The sequence below is a fragment of the Cynoglossus semilaevis genome, chromosome 18 (genome assembly GCF_000523025.1).
Source record: "Cynoglossus semilaevis isolate Cse_v1.0 chromosome 18, Cse_v1.0, whole genome shotgun sequence".
In the NCBI taxonomy this organism is placed as follows: domain Eukaryota; kingdom Metazoa; phylum Chordata; class Actinopteri; order Pleuronectiformes; family Cynoglossidae; genus Cynoglossus; species Cynoglossus semilaevis.
This window is the reverse complement of record NC_024324.1, coordinates 4,201,443-4,207,690: the sequence shown is the minus strand read 5'-3', so window position 1 is coordinate 4,207,690 and position 6,248 is coordinate 4,201,443.

Genomic DNA, 6,248 nt, shown 5'->3' with positions numbered 1-6,248 from the left:
GCCCCTGAGCACTTCCACCCTATGGACACCCCGGCAATATGTCCATTGTATCCAACAAAACTCTTTCTGATTTTTTTTTTTTTTTTTTTTGCGATTCGGTGCCACTTAACACACAGTCAACCTCGTCCGCGGTCATAAATGAGGTCGCGATTACATTTCCGTTTTACAAGATGCGTTGCTCATTATCCCACAGTGAATGAATTCCAGCGAGGTAATAAATGTCTCCTTAATTCTCAGGGCCAGTAGGAAGACGAATTATGTGAATCTTTATTTTAATAATTTTTTTTTTTTTTTTAAATTAATGAATTCATTCAAAGTGACCGGTGAACATGGCCGGTCCCGTCGTCCTGGTGACTTCCTGTTCTCCCAGTCTCCCCAGCAGCCTGATCGATGTGCAGAAACTTGGCTGGTGAACAGATGTGTGTGGGCAGTGGAGTTGTGCGTAAAAGTGCTCGTGGCCAGGTCACATGTGCATGGTGTAGAATGTGATGGGTTTTTTTTAACAAGATGGGGGAGACAGAGACGGAGACGGAGGCGTGTGTGTTGTGTGTGTGTGTGTGTGCATTGGGAGGGGTACAATTTATGCGATGACCTCCTTGGGGGTCACATAAGAAGACAGAAGTAGAAGCCAAATGGCGAAACAAAGGAAAGGCGTGGCACTGGATTTTATGGAGCCTAGCATGTGTGCGATTGTGTGTGTGTGTGTGTGTGTGTCTTCCCTTAGGGATGAAAGAGACACCCTGAGGACAATAAAGGATAGCAGCTGACTATAGGGAAAATTATTCAAGAAACAAATTAACATTTCCCTCGACCACTTGGGGCACCATCCATTACACTCAAATAGCTATTTAATACGAACTGCAGGTTTTTTTTTTACCTGCAATATATTATACTTCAACGTTGCTCTTATCGCTTACTGTGTCCTACCTGAATAAAGGGGCTCGTATTAAATATTTCTAAACAAAATTTGATTTAATATTCCATATTCAGAAGAAAATGCAATTAAAAGAAAGACAGAAAAAAAATAATTGGCTACAGGACTGTCAACTTCCTGTTTGGGTATATCGCAGCTCAGGTGTTTTTGTATACTGCATTTTTTATCTATCTATCCATCCATCCATCCATCCATCCATCCATCCATCCATCCATCTGTCTGTTGAGTAAACATTTAACAGAATTGTGCTGAGATACACTCGGATGTTTTTGAATGCTTTCAAAAACACAAAGCATGACATTTTGAGGAAAGAATGATCAATTGTGCGACATCTACTGTATCTCCAACAAGTTAACGTCAACGTCAAATTAAGGAAGAGACGGTTGGACTAGTCCATCAAAGCAGCAAAGATGGCTCACTGCCAAAAACCTGAAGGCCACTATCTGAACCAACAACATGTGGATGACACCACTATCCTTGGGCTCATCAAGGGGGCAGATGAGTCAAAGCTCAGCACAGATTCCAGGAACTGTAGGTTACATCTGACCTGAGATGGACTCATTATCAAAATGTTTGTATAAAACTGTTGACTCTGTGACTCAAGATTTCCAGTGTACATGGAGCGTGGGTCTATGGACAAATGGCAAATAAAAACTTTGAACACAATGACTCAGCCTCACGTGACCAATGAAATCAAACCTGTGCAGTCGCCCCTCTTTCAGCTGTAATAAATACCAGAACCTGTCACTAGTTTTTTTCAGATTCCTGAACCGACAGTGAAGATTCAGATCAGCTCAGACAATGGTCACCATGAGGTTCCTGCGCTTCTTCGCCCTGGTTCTGGGAGCTGCATCAGGATCATATTCCTTATCTTTAAGCGAACCTGAGCCTCTACTGCAGTCCGGAAACTGTCCAGATTTCTGGTACAGCTTCAACGACAGATGCTTCAAGTACATGTCTACACGAAAGACCTGGGCTGAAGCAGAGCTGTACTGTGTTTCAGAAGGAGCCAATCTGGTGTCCATACACAGTGTTGAAGAACATGGGTTCGTGAGAACTTTGATTAGAAACGTTGACCTTGCTCAGGAATGGACCTGGATTGGACTCAGTGACATTCACAAAGAAGGAAGCTGGATGTGGTCTGATGGTAGTCCCGTTCGATTTCTGGACTGGGCCGTAGGAGAGCCAAATAGCCAAGGCAACGAAGACTGTGGGCTCACCAATTTTGAAACAACTAAGCAATGGAACGATCAAGGATGTCTCTCGGTTCAGTCCTTCGTGTGTGCAACCCGTCCCTCGAGCTGTCTTTAAGAAGCTGATCTAGTCTGATCAATAAGTCTGCAAAGAAAATACAGATGTGTATTTTCTGAAAGTAACTTGATTTGAGATTTTCACATGAATAAACACTTGTGATTCTAAACAACAAAGTGCTTCTTGTTTCACGTGTCTGTGTCCAAGGTTCAAAAAAGTTTAAAAGGTGGAGTTAAAAGTGTAACATTGTAAAGACCCCAACGATTAACTAGAGTTTGAAATATAATGATATAAAAAAAAATATATATATATATATATATATATATAAAACAATTGTCAACTGTAGTTCATCTTTTGATAAATACATATTGGAGAGTTGTTTGACACATTTGGAATTAAATCCTAATGAACCTAATGAACAGTAACCACCAGTTCTCAATATTGTCTCACGTCAAACCTATAATTTATTCATTTTCAGTAAAATGGTCACGCAGTAAAACGTAGCTTTAGAAAAGTGGCAGCACAAGGGGAGACGTGTTGCTTTCTGGTAACCGTTTCTTCCCCATTTACAACAGATTCCGATCTTTTACTTTTTTAGATTTATATTCATGAAAGTGAAAGAACACAGTTGTATAAGATTTTAGTTTAAAAAAATAATATTTTTTTTTTTCACCAATCACTAAACATTCCAGGTGACCCATGGAGGGGGTCACAACCCCAGGGTTGGAAAACACTGGGGCTAGATTTTTGTGGAAATTGGAAATTAAAAAAAAATCAAAAAGTTGTTTTTGGTGTCCAGATAATCAATAAATAAATCATACATAAAAAATGCCTTTGTGATCTGACGTAGCTAGAAATTACACGCCTTTTCGCCGGTAACCTTACATCTCCCCGTGCTGAAGAAGAAATGTAGTCAAGGATAGAGAATTTTTTTTTTTTTTTTGCTTTAGGGGATTTTTTATATGGAAAAAAACAGATGGCGAGTTGATCTGTTCTTGGTGAAATGTTTGCAAATAATGAAAGCAACAGTTATTGCTGCGGGGGTTTTTATTACTCGAGATATTAAACAACTTTTAAGTTTTTTTTTGTTTTTTTTTTTGTTTTTCCTCCTATAAAAGAGTTGAAACTACGCACTTTAAAGATCCAACAGTCTCCCGGAAAAACGGAGGCCTTTTTAAGGAGCAGATTTCTAACATTTGTTTATCGTAAACGTTTACTCACATTTCGCTCATAATCCGGAGACGACGTCAAAAAGCTCGTATCGCCCCGCAGCCGTTTATGGAGCAACAGTCGACAACACTTTGATTAACTGTCTGAAATCTGCGCGTCTAGCAAAACCAAGCGAGTGAGTTTTTTGGGAGAAAGTTGTTAAACAGAGACACAAAAACAACTAAAAAAAAGGGTAGAGGCTTTTTAACAAATCTCAAATGTCTTAAAAATTGCGTAGAACAGTAATTTCTGATGTAAAATAGTAATTTTGTTGCTTTTTTGTTTATTTTTTTTTATTTATTTTTTGGTCATAAGAAGTCAGAGTTCTTCATGATTTATTAGAATTTTTTTATTTTTATTTTCACTGTTTGTTGAACAGGGTCAAATATCATATCTACTTCCTGCTTTGTTGTGGTTTCCGTTAACGAACATATCCACAAAAGAACTCTTCCTCTCTCTCTCTCTCTCTCTCTCACAGACACAGACAGAGAGTGAGAGAGAAATCACATTTTCACCTCTAACATTTAATAACAAGGCAGAGCTGAGCTGTCTGTGGACTAACGTAATTAAACCAAGGGGATTTTTAGAACATCTCCGTCCTCCCCCAACTGTCTCTGCTTTTCTCTCTCTCTCTCTTTGCGGTTTTGACTTAGTGCGTCGTAAGTCAAATAATAACTAAAAAAGGCAAGTAGTAATGGGAAATTTTTTTTTGATTTTTTTTCTGTTTGTATTGTTCATTTTTACTGAATCAGTTTGATTGGTCGTTTTGTGACCAATGTGACCTCTGTCTTCTTGGGGAAATGTCCCCAAAAAATGGCACCGAAACAATAAGCGGTTTTTTTTCTATATCAGATCCATGTTCATCACCAGCCTTTGTATCTCACCGCTGTTTTCTACTCACCTCCACTACAGGACTGTTTGACCTAGGTCATGTGTGTGTGTGTTCCCAGTATAGCTCCACTTGTCCCCACTGAGAGAGACGGGTATTTGTGGTTCAAGAATTAGCATCAGATGGGAGTCAGGCGAGAGAGATGAGGGATAGGCGTACAGAAAAAAAAGTCATGGTTAGATTCTAAGGCGATGTTATTTTCTATGCAAAGTACTCACTAAACACACAAAAACAGTTTTTGCGCGTGTGTGTCTCTTGTTGTTAGAATTCAAACACTGGTCTCTGTGGTCACTGATCTACTGGCGCAAATCAGCTTATCTCACAGACACATAATATTTCCAATAGGGAACACTGAGATACAGGCACTCAGCAAAGGGCTAATGTCCAGGGAGGAAGGGCGGATGATGAAAAACAGGTGGAGCGTTGCCATGGCAATTGGGGACCACAGAAAGGGAACGTGCCCCGCCTCCTGACCCCGGCTGTCGCCGTGTCGAGGCTGCACACAATGACACAAGAGGAGATGCCTGATGCTCGGCCATTTAGGCCCGTCAGAGCTGCTGGCCTTGTGGTCAGTGCGTAGCTCTTAGCATTAGCATCAGAAAGGCTTTATGCTAATGGAGTCAAGAGCAGCCCCTTCTCTGGGTTTCTACCCTGCGTGACCTAAATCGTGGGTTCAATCGTGGTTTTGGGCAAAAGCTTTCAATCAATTTGTATTTGGGATGTATTTAACGTTAGTATTAATGGAGCAGACGGTAACCTACAACTAAGCTAATCGCATTTTAATGGATAGCGGCGGGAATAGAGAAAAGCGCAGAAAGATTTCTTTTATTTTTTTTTTTACACTGCAAACAGGTAGTATATTTTTTAAATTATTCTTGAATGAAATAAAGCACTTAAATAATTGACAAAAATTTTAAAATACATTTCAAAATTAACTTTCCAGCGAACCCATTTGAATTCCATGTGACCCCACATGGGCCGCGACGCCAAGGTTGAGAAAGACACTAATTTGAAGAGTCATTTATACAATAAAAAAAATGTAAAAAGATGCATGTAGAAGCAAGGACCGCATCTATTCTGCTCATACAAAGTACGTAGGTAGGTATCCAGTGACAAAGCAGAAGAGGATCAACCTACACACCACACACTGACAGGAGAATAAGTAGGAGAAATCAAGTTTGTGGGACAGTACGTGGGAATAACAGAGACACGTGAACAGAGTAAGACCCAAAAAAAAGAAAAAGAGAGAGACGGACTCAAATTACGTTGGATGACTCACTCATGGATGGATGATGGATGGATGGACGGATGAACACATGGAAAGACATGGATAGATAGATAGATAGATAGATAGATGGATGGATGGATGGATGGATGGATGGATGGTCACGTGGCTCTATATGCAAAAGTCAACGTTGTTTACATACGCCAGACTTATCGCACTTTTTATACCGTAGATCAGTGGTTCTTAAACTATGGTACGTGTACCACCAGTGGTACGCGGGGAAAAATTGACATAAATCGAGTTACATCGCACCCTAGGAATGGTACTCCGACATACGTCGATGACCCTCGTGACCTGATTCTGGTTGACTATACGGTGTGGTCCATATAATCAAATGATGAATGATGATGAAAAAGGCAAATGCTAAATAAATCATGTGAAGAAATCGGCATCGTCAAGAAACGTCCATTTGAAATAAATGAGCGTGTTTACAACACAGAGCATCAGCGGCGGGACGACGATCCAATTACAGAAGGTGTTCTGTCACAGGAACAAATGTCCCTTCTCCAAGCCTCACTAAGCCGAGACACATATTAAGTAAACTCTCAAGAAAAGGTGACAGGGAGAAACAAGGGCTGTCTGTGCCGCACTGGCCCGCAGCATAGATTACCAGCCATAATTTTCACTCTCAAAGGACAGGCGCCCAGGGTCGGGCGGGGGGGGGGGAGGAGGCGTGTTTA